Source organism: Paramormyrops kingsleyae, chromosome 4 (assembly GCF_048594095.1).
Source record: "Paramormyrops kingsleyae isolate MSU_618 chromosome 4, PKINGS_0.4, whole genome shotgun sequence".
In the NCBI taxonomy this organism is placed as follows: domain Eukaryota; kingdom Metazoa; phylum Chordata; class Actinopteri; order Osteoglossiformes; family Mormyridae; genus Paramormyrops; species Paramormyrops kingsleyae.
Genome location: NC_132800.1, coordinates 48,043,798 through 48,059,220, shown reverse-complemented (window position 1 = coordinate 48,059,220; position 15,423 = coordinate 48,043,798).

Genomic DNA, 15,423 nt, shown 5'->3' with positions numbered 1-15,423 from the left:
GGAGGATATGTATATGCAAATTATGTCTTTTTCAACAAAAGTTACAAAATGTTAAAAAAGCTAAACTTTTTTAAACCTAAAGCAAATGATGTGATTCACTGTAAGAGCGCCAGTAGTTTTTGGAAGTTGACTTCAGTCAATCATTTTTATGAGCCAAGTAGGCGTGTATACATTGAATTTGACATGATATATTCTATCCTAATAAACATTAAAACAAAGTCTAAAGGGAATAAGCAGAGGATTAGTTTTAAAGAAGCAAAAACAAATGTAATAATAAAATAAATTCAAATATAGAGTGAAGTGCCCAGATGCAGTAGTCCAGCGGCAGAGTACGGATCAGGTGTTGAGCAGAGCAACCACTCAGAGAAAAAGCTTTGCTCTTCTCTTGATTTGGTGATTCTGATGGATCAGATCCGTCCCCAAGAAAAGAGAATTTGGAAGAGTTTATGGCTGAGGTGGGAGAGGTCGGCGATGATCTCACCAGGTCGCCTTTTTGTTCTTGGGGCAGGTAGTGAATCACTGAGGTTGAGGCTGCAGCCAATGAGCTTATCTGCTGCTTGGATGATGCCCTGCAGCCTCCGGATGTCTTATATAAAATATTTAATATTAATTGTTGTGTCTATCATTAGGAAAACAGCGATACTGAATGGGCAGTTTTAAGTTGACCACTACATTTTAACACCACGTTCCAGATCTACAATAACATAACCTGAATGTATTATTTTACAAACGACCATTCCAACAGGGTGGCGTGGTGGTTAGGCTGCTGCCTCACAGCAAGAAAGTCCTGGGTTTGGTCCTGGGTCCTATCTGTGTAGAGTTTGCACACTGTTCGTGTGGGTTTTCACTGGGGGCTCCAGTTTCCTCCCACAACTGTTCAGGATAGGTTGATTGATTCGTCTAAATTGGCCCTGTAGTTGTGTGTGCATGTGCCCTGTGGTGTGTTGGCGACTGCCCAGGGTTGGTCCCTGTCTGTGCCCATTGTTCCTGGGATAGACTCCCTGTGACCCTGGTTGGGATTAAATGGTTTCAGAAGATGGATGGATGGACAACCATTCTGTTGAATATATTTCATTATTCTAATTTCAGTTCCAAAAATGAATTTACCTTAAGAAGAACAGTGTTCTTTACTTTTTAATCATTTTCCCACTTTTAGCTGCTGTTCTCTTTCAAGATGAAGGGAATAATGATAAACAGAGGTAAGCCTTCAGCAGCATTTACAGTAGTGTGGTGTCCAGCTAGCAGCATTTACCTGGTCACACTGTAATGGTGTCACGTCGAGGGCAAGGACAGAGGCGAAGACAGGCATGGAGGAAAACCAAAAGGGGCTTTATTAAAGAAAACTACACTACAGGAAGGGCAAAGGAAACAGACCACAAGGGGTCCAAACAGGGTAGGGAGGATCAGGCAAGAACACTAGACACAGGACACACTGGGGAGCACATGCAGGCAGCAACATCAATGACTGGACTGAGGATTGCAGGACTGAAGGACACTTTTTACAGGGCATGTGAGGGAGCAGATGGGACAGCGGGGAAGACAGCAGGCTATACGTACACTAAGATGGGAGACACAGTCTGGGGGCAAGACGGGACACCACTAGGAGAACTGGGGCCAGACTAGGGACAACCAGCATGACAGCACGTACATCACACACCAGGACAGATCCACAGACGAGTGATAACACGGGACAAGAAACATTTTGTGTGGGTTACAGGAGCCGGGGAAGACGAGACAGGCTGTTAACGGGGCCAGATAAAGGACACAAGTGGGGCAAGGAAATATATGGACTGTTGACCAGACAGGACAAGACCACGCAGGAGTAAGGAAACGGATCACGATCGGGTAAGAGAGAACTAGCACCAGGACGAAAACACAACAGAACACCATAGAGACACACTGGGTACACAGCAGGGCAAACATGATGCTCAGACAAGGGCAACGCACTAACAGGAACCAAACACGGGCAAGAAACCAGAAAAGACAGGGAACGCAGGGCACAACTGACACACAGACCAACACAGGGTGGACAGCTGAAGGACAGACAGACAAAGGAGAACCATGGGCTCAGGAGGAGTCAAGGTGGGATAGGGCACTCGGGCAGGAACTGAGGCAGGGCAAGCGAACAAACATGGGGACGCTACAGGGGGAACTGGAAATGGGCTTTGGGAGAACAAAGGCGGGACAGGACCTTGGGGCAAAAACTTAACTGAGGCAGGAGGGGACAGGACTGAGCTAGGGGGTCTGCTGGTCCCCAGAAAGCAGGGCATTGGCCCTGGGACACGAGCCCCTGCTGGGTCTCGGGAGGAAACCACCGAGATTTTTAATTGGTCGAATTGTATGAATATATGTACTGACATTATGTTCAACGAATGAAAACAAGAATTAATTGTCAGGGAGGGACAAATTTGAAGCTGGTCCAATCAGGAGTATAGTATCTTTAGTTTGTGTTTACTGTAGCTGGGCGTGATTGGATATCAAACCGCCTTTCAAGCCCCTAAACCATGTATCTACTTGTCAATAGGTAACCACGCAGCTCTGTCTATAAAGTCTGTCGGTAATTTTTTATGACATTATGTTTTTGCTAGGCAGCATTACGGTAATGCGTAATACCGCTGTATTGGGGTGTCCAGCTGCTGTATTTCCATAGCTGGTTGACGCAATTAGCATTTTAGCGACGTTGGTAGGGCGACGTCAACTCTCAGCGAATTTCATAGGCAGCATCTACAATTCAGGAACTAGTAGGTCTTCAGATAGTTGTTTACGCTTTTGAGAAAGAAGACTATAGTTCTTGTTATTCAAATTCTGTATCCTGGTATTTTTAATTTCGAAGATATGTCATATACAAGTTTTTTGAGAGACTATATTTTGGTTTGATTTCTATTTTATTTTATGTTAAATAAAGTTCATATAAAACCATTTTAGAATTACTGCAGTGTTTCGTTTAGAATTCGTGCAGTGTCCTTAAAAACTGTTCAAACCTAACGCCATGCCATAACTGCTTTGCAGGTATTTCATTCAAGAATCTATAGAGGATATAGGTAAGCCAGTCTGTGTGTGTTTGGATGGGTGGTCATGTGTATATTATGTTGTCGGGACCAAATGTCCCCACAGTGTTCTAAAAACATGTTATTTTGACTTTGTAGGGACATGTTTTTGGTCCCCAAAAGAAAAATTCTGTGAATGCAATCAAAGGAATAATAATTCCAAAAATCTTGTATTTTGTTTGGTTACTTACTGTTACTTCTTGCTTACTACTGTAGGGATTAAGGATTAAGGTTGCCATAGTTAGGACTGGGGTTATGCCCATAGAAATGAATGGAGAATCCCCTCAAAGATTCAGATACCTAATCTATGTGTGTGTGTGTGTGTGTGTGTGTGTGTGTGTGTGTGTGTGTGCGTGTGCGTGTTGGCATTAGGTTTATATTACATTGTGGGGACCAAATATCCCCAGCAATGTGATAAAAACCTGTTATTTTGATGCTTTGGGGGTATTTTTCAGTTCCCCACAAATATCTGTCAATACAATAAAAAACTAAAGATGCCAGAAGTCTTGTATTTGGTTTGGTTACTTATGATTAAGGTTATGGCTAGGTGGGGTTAAGGTTGTCATGTTGGGCTTACAGTTTCCCCCATAGAAATGAATGGAGAGTCCCCATGAAGATATAATTACAAACCTGTGTGTGTTGTGTGTGTGGTATCAGATCAGTCCCTGAGAGTTCAGTAGTCTGACGCCATGTTTCTGAGTCTGGGTGTGAAGGCCTGAATGCTTTTCCAGACGCTAGGAGGGTGAAAAGATAATGTGAGGGGTGGGTGGGGTCATCCACAATGTTGGTGGCTTTGCGGATGGAGTGTGTGATGTGAATGTCCATGACGGAGGGGAGAGAGACTCTAATGATCTTCTCAGCTATCCTCACTATCTGCTGGTCTTGTGATCTGAGGCTTGGAAAAACATGTTGTGCTGCTCAACCTTGGCACAATGATATGGGTGAATCATGGACGCAATAGAATTTCGGGATGATTAGTCCATACAGGGACAGAATCATTCCATACCTCAATCACCTCGTACGTATGTCTGCTAGGTGGAGTTGGAGTTGCTCCTAACTGTGCGCAGTGGAGTTGAACAATCACAACTTCCCAGAATATTACAGTAACAGGAGGACAGTGAACAACTGTTATTAATTCTATGCTGTGTGGACGATGTAATCGTCCGCGAGTCGCCTTAATACACAGGACATTCAAACCATTGCAGAATACAAACCCACAAATGCAGCTCCCTCCACCAGCAACGCCAATATAGAAACTGCCACAAAATCCATGCCCTCTGATAACCAGCCCCTTATATTTCCACCACCGTCGTGGGGACCGTACTACAAAGAGTCAACGCAAGGTAAGCTGCAAAGTGTAAACAAATTTACAACCTACCCTACATAGTGCACTACGTTTACTTTGTTTGTACTATGAGTACAGTCTTTGCACCTTATCTGTTTGGCACTATATGTCGGTCATTCCTGTTATTCAGTGACTTTTCTGTCCTCATGGTTTACTTATATTTTCTCTAACATGAGTCACATATTTAAAGCAAATATATATTTAGGTCTTTGTTATCACGTAAACAGAGTGATTTTTTATTTACGTATTTTTTAATATGTAAATACTGTACGTATTAAAAAATTAAAAACTTTTATTGATGTGTATTAAGGCTGCCATGATTAGTGGACGTAGTCGATGATATGTTCTTCAATATCACTACGCAATTATTGGAGTAGTTATTCTCTAAAGCCCTGCAGTGACATGTAGTTTGTTGTTGTCAAAATGGGAAGGGCCAATACAAAGCACAGGTCTTAGGGAATTCTGATTAAATATACAGGCTTATTAATCCTGTTAGTATAATTAGCATATGCCCACTATTAGTGTGAATAAATGCACAAACCTCAAGGCTTTATCAGCAAGATTATGCTGTGTTTGTATGAAATGCCTTTTTATATATCATAATTGTTTCAGTTTATGCAGTAGCCATTTATTTGTGCACGAATCTCCTTGCGTCAGAGGAAGCTGGAAGGAGGGTGTGACCTTTATGAAGCAGAATGAGACAGAAGAGTTGTAAAATAAATGGTTACACTAACTGCAGTGAGACCTCTTTCATGCGGCCCTGCTCAATCTGTCTAGTCATACCATAGGAGTCAGTTAAACAGGGAGGTTTGTCTGCAGTGTTGTAACCTGTACAGCCAGTGCTTTGTACCGCTGATGACCTCATCTTCACATGTGTTTTGCTGCCACCTGCTGGTCAAAGTTTAATATTGGTTTATTAATTAGTGAAAGTAAAAATCTTATTGCGTTGCTTATTAATTCTTAAATATATATTTTATGTATATTTGTCATTATTTTAATTGAATAAATATTCTGATTGAATTAATATTTTTAAAATATTTCAAAATGAAATGTAAATGGTTTGTGGTTTTCAGAGCACAGCTCCCTCTCAGAGCCCACCAATCAGTGACCATCTTGGAGTGTGATGTAAGACACGAAATCAGGAGCGCCCACTTTTTACTCATTTTAATCTTAAAATATGGACAGTGTGAACTGGGACTTTGCCATTTTGCTCATATCACTTCCTCTGCCAGCACTTGCAGGATGGGCTTCCCCTTTGAATCTGGTTCCTCCCAAGGTTTCTTCCTTCTAGGGAGTTTTTCCTTGCCACTGGCTTGCTCTCTGTGGGCTTTGGGCAGGGATAAGGTAAAGTGCTTTGAGACAATGTAATGTTGTGAAAATGCGCGACACAAATAATATTACCTCCTGGTCAACATCAAAAGAGATTTATATATAAAATAATATATTGCATATTGCTATAACACTCAGTAAATGGGACCTATTATGCTTTTCCCTTTCTATTAGTGTGTTATATGGCTTCAGCTGCATGTAAACGGACTGCAAAGTCTTTAGACGCAAAATACATAGCAAAGGGAGTAACTCTCAGCACAGAAACCACTCATCTCTCATCTGCCTAAAACACCTGATTGTAATTCCAGCCCTTACTTCCATGACATGATGAGGTCACCTCATAACACAATCCTTATTGTCTGCCTACCTGCAAGGATCTGTCTGCAGACTGAAAGACAGGGGAATGAAGGGTAAACCGACCAATCAAACCACACTGGACTCATTGGGGGCGGGATTAGACAGAGGGTGAATAGAGATGTGCATTATGAGAAAACAATATGTGCTTTTTGAACACTGAAGCATGCATACTCTATTCTAGTAGATCATAAATATAAAATTATAAACTGAAAGTGAGCATAATAATGCCCTTTAAGCAACAGTAGGTTGCTGTCCATGGTGCTGAAAACATTGATTGTCAGATTTTACATTACATTTTTTCACCTACTTTAACTGTAACCCTCTTATTTTGTTGGCAGTGATGCTCTGTAAAGTCATACAGAGGTGGGTATAGAAAGGATTACAGTGGGTAATAGGTGATTTAGATTAACTTTTTAAATTTGACAACTAAAAGGCTTTGGACAATCAGTTAAACTTTGGACAATAGTTTCTCTCTGTCTCTCTTGCTAGTTATTTCTCTTTACCCCCCAGTCAAGGAGGAATCAAATGCAGACTCACTTTGTACAGTAGGAGATGCAAGGTGCAACACACATTAAAAGCTCTTTTTGTGTGAACATTATAAAACAGATTAGTACATATTAAGCAGTTTGAAACTTTACATTCAGACCTACATCAGTCAGAAAAAGCAGGCGATGACCAGCCCAACCAGCAGCTCCATCTCTGATTGTACAGAATCCCTTGTCAGGGATTCTTGGTTGGGCTGGTCATCGCCTGCTTTTTCTGAATGATGTAGGTCTGAATGCAAAGTTTAAAACAGCTTAATGTATATTAATTTGCTTTATAATGTTCACACAAAACTTTAATGTGTTTCCACCTTATATCTCCTACAATGTGCTTGTGCATTTGATTACTCCTTGACTGGGGGGTAACGAGAAATAACTAGCAAGAGAGACAGAGAGAAACTTTTCGGAGGTGCTATTGTCCAAAGTTGAACTGATTGTCTAAAGTTAATCTAAATCACCTATTACCCACTGTAATCCTTTCTATACCCACCTCTGTAGACTTCTAAGAGCATCATTGGCAACAATATAAGAGGGTTAAAGTTAAATTAGATAAAGGAATTTAATGTCAAATTTGCCAATTTAGGTTTTCAGCACCATGGACAGCAACCCAGTGTTGCTTAAAAGGGCATTTTGCTTAAAAGGGCATTATTATGCTAATTTTCACTGTTCAAAACTTTATTTTCAGGGTCTAGTAGAATAGATTTACATGTTTCAATGTTCCAAAGACACATATTTAAACCAAAAACTGTCTAGTGCTTAACCTCCCTGTTTACCTCCTTCTTCACAGACTCAGTGCTGGTGAAGAATTTCCTCTTCTTTTTATTTAGGATTTCTTTTAATTCTTTTGTAATCCAGGGCTTATTGTTTGGGAAGATGGTAACCTTCTTGGTGGGGAGGATGCTGTCCACACAGAAGGTGATATATGAGGACACTGTGTCCACCTGCTCATTGATGTTACTGGAGGTGGAAAGGAGGTCGTCCCATTCTGTGGATTAAAAACATCTTTGCAGAGGTGCAATGCTGTCGCTGGTCCACTGCTGGATGTTTTTGACAACCTTCTCTGTCCACTTAATGACCGGGGTGTAGGCTGGTGCTAGCAGGATGATGTGGTGATCAGCAGAGCCGATAGGGGGGAGTGCGATGGATCTGTATGCACAAGGAACTGATCCATAGCACTTATCCAGCGTCTTCCCCTGTCAGGTAGTGCAGGTGACGTACTGCTGATATTCTTTAAGGCACTTGTAAGGGGAACAGTGGTTCAAGTCTCCCTGGATGGATTTGGGAGAGTCAGGGGAGATGAGTTCCAGATTGTCCAGGGCTTTTTGATGTGTTCTGTGGCTGCTGTTGTATTTGCTCTGGGGTGGATGTTAATCATAATGAAAAATAGCTCAGGGAACTGTCTGGGAAGGTAAAAAGGGTGGAGGGAAACTGCCAGAAGTTCAGTGTCTTTGTTGCACAGCTCCTCCTGGATGATGATCTTTGAGCACCAGCCAGTGACCTCAGTGTCTCGGCCAAGTCTCAGGGTAGAATCTGTCAGTGTGCAACATATCGTCACTGTCGTTCTTATTTAACCATGTTCCCATCAGTGCAAGAATTGAAGCAGTTCTGTATTCATGCCTGTAGGTCGCATTGGCTTGCAGCTCACCTGTTTTGTTGCGCAAAGAGCACACATTAGCCAAGTTGACAGAGGGAAGCATGCAATGTTTCCAATTCTCCCTCTTAAGTCCGGCTCTAATTCCACCCTTTTTCTTCCCTCTCCTCCTCACCTTCTTTACCTTGTGTGGCTGTTGGTCATTGCATCTGTGGTAACGGTTTGGGGGTGCAGTCTGAGTTTCAGCAAAAAGTCTCTGGTGTATGTGATTCGCTGCCCATCGGGAAGATCCAGTTCGCTGATGTTAGCCAAAATAAACACCGCCGTAGCACCATAGCAGTAGGGAAACCACCCAGAAGTGTCCGAGAGTATCCATGCTGAGTTTGATGTAAACTCAGGGGCAACATGGAGTAATGTGTCCTTAGTAACAGCGAGCCGGCAGTGTAAACAAACAATGGCGAAGCTGACGAGACGTCCACACCAGGGTAATGTGAGGAGAGAAGTAGTCAAACACTAGAAAAAAATAAACTGAGAATGTAGACGGACTTATGCGGCAACACAAGTCTGCAGAAAAAACAAAGATGAGGCACAAAAACAACAAAATATACAAAACAACTGCACTGTGAGCTAGCTGGTCGACTGCATGAGCAGCAACCTGGACGAGTGACCTTCGGTGAATTTCATCTGCAAGAAGTATTAGAGACACCAATAGGCATACTCATACACATACCCATACACATCACAGCGTTACAGGCACCAATAGGCATACTCATACACATACCCATACACATCACAGCGTTACAGGCACCAATAGGCATACTCATACACATACCCATACACATCACAGCGTTACAGGCACCAATAGGCATACTCATACACATACCCATACACATCACAGCGTTACAGGCACCAATAGGCATACTCATACACATACCCATACACATCACAGCGTTACAGGCACCAATAGGCATACTCATACACATACCCATACACATCACAGCGTTACAGGCACCAATAGGCATACTCATACACATACCCATACACATCACAGCGTTACAGGCACCAATAGGCATACTCATACACATACCCATACACATCACAGCGTTACAGGCACCAATAGGCATACTCATACACATACCCATACACATCACAGCGTTACAGGCACCAATAGGCATACTCATACACATACAGATCCAGCCGCTTAAAATTTCCCCAGTTTCCATGACAGGTCCTTGACAGGACTTGATTTAAAGGAACCCAAGGATTCAGCTTGCACTACGTTATCAGGAAGACTATTCCATATTCTGACTATCAAGCCAGTCGGTTAAATAAACACTACTAAACAGTCATTACACACTACAGGAAAAAAAATTTTAAACACTACCAGTCAAAACTGTTGTTGGCATGTAAATTAGAAATCAGAAGACTATAGTGGAAAAAAAGTATGATCGTCTACCAGGGGCGCCGTAAGGGGGAGGAGCGACAGGGGCCCTAAAAATTTAGGAAAATAACTGGATTGGTTTGGACTGGGGGGCCTAATATGATATGCTTTCATGGGGCCCAAAATCTCTAGCAACGCCCCTGTCGTCTACCAAAAACATTTATACACTGTATGGTCATGACTGACATGCTGAGGCTGGGTTTGATCAAGTGACCTGGGGAACACAAGTACACAGGTTTAGCCCACTGAGCCACACAGCGACCCTGAAAGCACAAATGTTTTTTGCATGAAAGTTCACCATATAGCACGTACCCTGAGCAAGGTACTGTCCACAAGCACTGCTCCCCGGGTGCTGCATTACAGTAGCTGTCCCCTGCTATGTCACATTGGCACATATGGGTTAAATGAAGAGAACACATTTTGTTGTTGTGCACTGTGTGCTGTGGTGGTCAACAATGACAATTATTCACTAATTCACTTTGTTCACAGCTGATGGGACCATCAAGGTTTGGTATAGCAAATGCAACTAATTTTGTTATAAACTTCATCTTATTGTTATCCCTTGTAGGATCACACATGCACATATCACAGGGCCTAAATTCCAGGTGGCCTGAGACAAGGCCGAGCCTGGTACAAGAGGCACCAAAAGGGGGTTACACACACAAACACACACACACAGATAACAAGGGAGGCCAGCACTCCAACTTTTATTGCCCTCGACTTGGCACACAACCCCCTCCCCATACATTCTGCCTTACATATCACTCACCCAACAGACGAACACCCTAAAGGAAATTTCATTTAAGTTTGGCTTTTGTATACCCTGTATATTGATTTACTCACGACTACTAGTCTCAATATACAGATACGTTATGTTTGTATGTGTCCTTAGACAATCTTAGTGTTTTGTGTGCCACCCTTATAACCATGTTCACGGAGTATCACCTATTTTACCCCTTTGCACTTGAACACATATAAATTTAAATAAATAGATTGGTATAGCTACCATTGTATATATGTTCTCATGGTATACCAGAAGAATCTGGAAAGTGAGTGTAATCAATGTGTCCTAACTTTTAGAGAGTCTTCTTTGTTAAAACCCCCCCTTCTCTTCCAACATTCCTTTCCAAGTTTCTTTGTTTCTACCATGCTATGTTAAAAGAACTGAATTAAGGTGTATCTTATCCATTCTGGAGAAGATGAATTGGCACAAGCCACACCAAACAAAATGTGTTGTTTCCAGATGTGCAACTTATATTGATATTACCACAAACTAACAGCCACGCCTATCTATGGATAAGATGTGCTGTTTGTAATATGAATATTTGATGTAATATCTGCACAAAGTGTAACATCTGTTGAGGTGCAACCCAAAACACCTGTATCCCATACTGATGTGAATCAGTCACATAGATAAAATTATTAATTGTTTAATCAATTAATACAGATGATATGAGGTATGTACCTGTGAAGCTGGTATGGCATGTTTGGTGTCAAACTGATTGTTAATCACCCCTGATTCCAAATCTGGTCAGTGATTACCATAAAAGTGGATGTATCAAAAGTTATAACAGCTTAATGAAAATCATCAGTAAAGGGAGAATCAGTCGGGCCATAAATCCCAAAAGGACTGATACAGACCCCCTTCTGAAAGCCCGCCAAATGGATGGCCAGCCATTGGGCCAGGATTCGAATTCCTGGTCATCCCTATTCATGAACTTTAGACCATAAAAATCTAGCACCGCAGAACAAAGGTGCGCAGAGAATAACCGCCAGCCCGAAGGAGAACATCAGCCGGTGCAAACATATCATCAAGCGCAGAAAAGACCATCAGCCCGGGAGAAGAGAAGCCCACAAGAACCCTCCGGTGAAGGCCCAGCTGAACAGAGAACAGCACCCAAGACAAAGCTTCACCAGGAGAGAGAATCCAAAGGGGCTCCACTCCACTGCTCCAAATGCCGCACCTTCCTGAGTGCCATCAACTCAGCAGCTCTGCCATCAACAGCCAAGACCCCCCCCCCCCCACTCTTCAACCAAGTAAACCAACTTCCTTTCATTCTAACAACTTAAGCTGTTCTGTTAACCTGCTATAAGACTTTAGGGTCGTGTTTCCACAAACTGTGCTTGCTTTGCAGAACAGTATTTCCCATTTAAGGTTACTCATTTAAAATCCGGTCATTGCATTTTCATAATTACATCGTTTGTTTTATTCCGTTATTTCGTGTTTGTTGTTTGTGTTAGGTGTAATGTCTGTCTTATGTTAGTTGTAGTGTTAGCTAGGAATAAATGCATGTCTTTTACACAACTTCAGCCTCCGTCATTGAGTACTCACACTAAGTTCCTGCCTCTGTGCGATCTTGCTACACGCTCTGAACCTCAAACTCGCCTGAAACATCGCGAGACTCTCTCTCATCGGCCGTGAGGGGAGCTTCACTACCAATCGTTTACATTACCTGGTGATGCAGCTCGCTGGACGAGCCTTCTAACGGAGGTTACTAAGCGATACTGGTAATTAGTAAATCCCATTTAAGTCTCACATTAACAGACTCACAGGGATACCACAATTGAGTTTGGAGGAGCCGACCATTCGGCATAACAATTGATTAATAATCAGCATTAAATAATAATTAATTAAACTTTAATTAATTCAAACATATTGGTGGAGATATTAAAAATTACCTGAGCTAATAATTCCTACACCCTCCACACAGAACAAAGGGCAAAAGAAGATGCCTTTTTATTATACATACTGTATAATACAGTACCACAATTGTGACAGAAGCAAAAAGACAATAGGAGGCTCAATATTTTTATTGCAAACTGGATAAATACTGTATACTTCTTACACACACACACACACACACACACACACACACACAGTACAGTATAGTGCTACAGTATATGTTTTCTCAGTGGTACAAAACCACGTCAAGGTGTCTCCGGGTCTACTTTTCGGGGGCTTTTTGTCCAAGCTATACACTGAAAAAAAGAACATGTTGGATTTAATTTAACACTGGCACAGTTGCTGTGTACATAAAATATAAAAATGTTGTGAACACATGAATTACAATAATAACGCATAATGAATGAAAATATTTTGCAGAAAAAACATAACTTGGATTTTGTCAGTTATTTTCTTCATTGATCATTTTGTATTCATTTGGGTTTAGAAATTGAAAATAAATCAACTGCTGTCTGGAACTGAAACCATTGGCTGCCAGGAAAATGGGAGAGTTGTTTTGCTGCTCTAAATTGTAATGATGGGAAAGAAAAATTCCATCTAATATTCAGATATACTGTTTAGTTGTATAATATTCACCTGCTGTAAAAACCGGTATTTTGAAAGAGTTTTGAAAGAATTTTGTTTATAGCCCAACTGTTATGCACTTTTTAAAATGTGCTAGCTTTTGCTCAGTGAAATTTTGACAACTTGTTAAATCAACATAGTTATGAACATTTCTTGTCATATCTATTCTCAATATGCATTTAGTGCATGTTTCGTTTAGAGAAATGGTATTTTAAATATATTTAATGTAGTAAATGCAAGTATACAAAAAATACTTCTTGAAATCATACTATAGTTTGTTATGGTGCAGTATTTTACTTTTCTATAAAGCAAATAACTGTTGTAAAAACTGCAAACTTTAAATTGACTTGTCTAAAATTTCAGTTGCATTAATAATAACTATTAATTTGAATGTAATCAGATTATTCTATACACCTAACTTAAAGCAAATGGGTTAATTAAACTTGTTACCTTGATTTGAAAAAACTAAATTCATTTGTGTGTTACCAACTGAAGCAAATTTTTTAAGTTGGTCCAACAATTCTTTTTTTTCAGTGCAATACAAACAATCTATTTTAAGGCCTCCATTGTAAAATTGTGTAATTGACACTCGAATATAATTTTAAAATGTAATATGAAAATAACATGTAGTATTTAAGTGACCAAATAGTATTGGAGGAAAAATTATTGAATAGTGTTGGAATAAAGTGATAAAATTGAGAAGGATTAAAATGTTCCAAGAGCTCAAATTACTTTAACAAAACATGTTTCAATCACACTGTATCAAAAGAAAATACACAGGTTTATTGAATATGAATAACTTGTGTTAATTTAACTCAATTGTTCAAGTTGCTGCCAAAGCAAAACATCTGTGTGCAACCACTTCCACTATTGAATTAAGTAAATCCAACATGTTCTTTTTTTCAGTGTACTTCTTCACCCCAATCCACAAAATCCTGATGGAGCTTGATGCAAAGAAGATGTCAAGCAAAGTACATGCTCTGAACATCAAGCTACAAATGATTAAATAAATCCCAGTCACTTTGTTGACAGCCATTTGATATTTGTTTTTCCTTTCACATTTCAGTTGTTCATTTAATTACTTAAGAATAACTGTTACAACGAGCACTTTTAAAATGTTTAAAAATTGTTTACAAAATGTTCAAGGACCCAATTTAGTTGCATGTTTATTTATGCTGTATTAGTAAAAAAAATTGATGTGACATGTTTTCTCTGAAACGTTTAAAATTGTCCACTGTTCCTGGCCACTGTATTCTTGTTCATAGCTACAGTATGCATCAATACGTTGTAATAAAGTGGACTGTTGCAGCAAACTGGCTTGGGTTTTTTAGTTGTTTCAAATTATATTCATTAGTTGAGCATGGTTGGTTTTACAGGTAAGTGCAAAAATCTAATGTATTAGATTGACTGACTTGAAAAAATGATATTAACCAAACTTGAAAAAATTAAGTGTGAAAAAATGAAGTAATATTTTAAGTTGATCCAATGTTTCATTTTTTACAGTGCACATACCTATACACGTCACAGCGTTAGAGGCACCAATAGGCATGCTCATACACATACCCATACACATCACAGTATTACAGGCACCAATAGGCATACTCATATACATATCCATACACATCACAGCATTAGAGGCACCAATAGGCATACTCATACAAATACCCATACACATCACAGCATTAGAGGCACCAACAGGCATACCCATGCACAAGCAAATACACATCACAGTGTTAGAGGCACATCAAGGTTGTAACTGGTACTTTAGTCTGCGGCAGAGGTGCAGTGTTTGCTGAAAAATTGGGCTGATGAGGGAATCTAGGAACAGCTGGATGCAAAACACAAAATCTATTTGGTAAATTTGGTAAAATATGGGACTTCTTACGGGTGCAGCACATATAATTGAACATCACTGTGTTACATACTCAATAAATCAGTATGAGGGCTGTGTGTCATCATACACAAAATGACCCCAAATAAGGCACAAAAAAGAACATTAATCATAAACTCCACTATGCTGTACGATTGCGCTTTTCTTCCTATATTTTCTTCAATGCAAAAAGTCGCGCTGTAATGACGAAAGTGCGGTGGGGCCCAAAATGTTAAGTGCAATGTGACCGCAGACCAGCGGGGAGTGGGAGGGGGGATAATCCTGCTCAGGCATGGTGCGAGGCTACTGGGCCAAGTGTGAGTACACACACAGAAACACGATCCTAATGGGCCTCTTGTTTCCTACTGATCCACCGAGATTAAAAGGACCTACTGCAGTGGAACTTAACAAACTGTATAAAACATAACAAAGACTGAAACAATGGCCTGAGGTCAGACCCTCTGTATGCAGCACACAGTGTTTCTGCAGAGTCTCACCCTCACATCCTGTATGACGACATTTCTGCTTTTCAGAATGTGTCTGTCTGAAAATATCTTAGATGCTTTATGCTCATGCACAAGAGGAAAAAAGGAA